Here is a 937-nt window from a genome sequence, read left to right as displayed (position 1 = left end):
TAATATGACTTGCGGAATGCAGATGTAGTTGAATACCTAGTCACTACATCATTAGCTTAATTAAGCACTCCGTCTTCAGGCCACAAGTGTCCCGCCGGGACCATCTGACCGCCGTATTATCCTCAACTGAAGATGCAGATAGGAGGGGCATGTGGTCAGCACACCTCTCTCCCGGTCGTTATGATGGCTTTCTTTGACCGGAGACGCTACTATTCGGTCGATTAGCTCCTCAGTTGGCATCACGAGGCTGAGTGCATCCCGAAAAATGGCAACAGCTCATGGCGGCCCGGATGGTCACCCATCCAAGTGCCAGCCACGCCCGACAGCGCTTAACTTCGGTGATCTGATGGGGACCGGTGTATCCACTGCGATAGGGCCGTTGCCAGCTTAATTACTTTTATCTATTTCATTCAGAGACGCATGCGTGGAAAGGGAACCAGACCCCTTAGCTGCAGGCTAAGTGGAAACCTGCTGACCAGATGCACATGCTGCGATCCTTTGACAGGAATTAGAGGCCAGGTTATGTGTGTAAGTAGGGGTAAGCTGTATAACGTGTCGGTGCTGGATTTTCTGGCGTAGCACCTATTAGCGAGCCAGTCGGTTATTCTGAATCAGCTACGTTATCCGGTACTTGCTGCACACAAAATTCGGGCACATCGAGCGATTCTTTCTCATATTCCGATTTGCTCATTCGCCTTTCATTTGCTTCTCACTATCAACTGTTGCTCCAAGCCGCCGAGACTCGTCCTGTTGCTGACGTCGTGGGGAAACCGAACATTCACTCAACTGCAGTCGAACGTACAATTTCCATCTGAAATACCTCTCTCCGATATTTGATGCTGTTTGCAAGTATCTGTCCACATCCTTCCAAGCGAAGAAATAGTAGTACGTCTCTCAAACACCTTTCCTTTTCATTCAATAGGCAGCACGAATCTGA

General features: G+C 49.2%; 1 pseudogene; it reads right to left on the bottom strand.

Annotated features, from left to right (window-relative positions):
* Positions 1-266: 266 nt before the first annotated feature.
* Positions 267-384, bottom strand: LOC124778523 (annotated as a pseudogene).
* Positions 385-937: the final 553 nt, after the last annotated feature.

This window comes from Schistocerca piceifrons, chromosome 2 (assembly GCF_021461385.2).
Source record: "Schistocerca piceifrons isolate TAMUIC-IGC-003096 chromosome 2, iqSchPice1.1, whole genome shotgun sequence".
In the NCBI taxonomy this organism is placed as follows: domain Eukaryota; kingdom Metazoa; phylum Arthropoda; class Insecta; order Orthoptera; family Acrididae; genus Schistocerca; species Schistocerca piceifrons.
The sequence above is the reverse complement of the archived record's forward strand: the minus strand, read 5'-3'. Positions and strand labels throughout refer to the sequence as shown.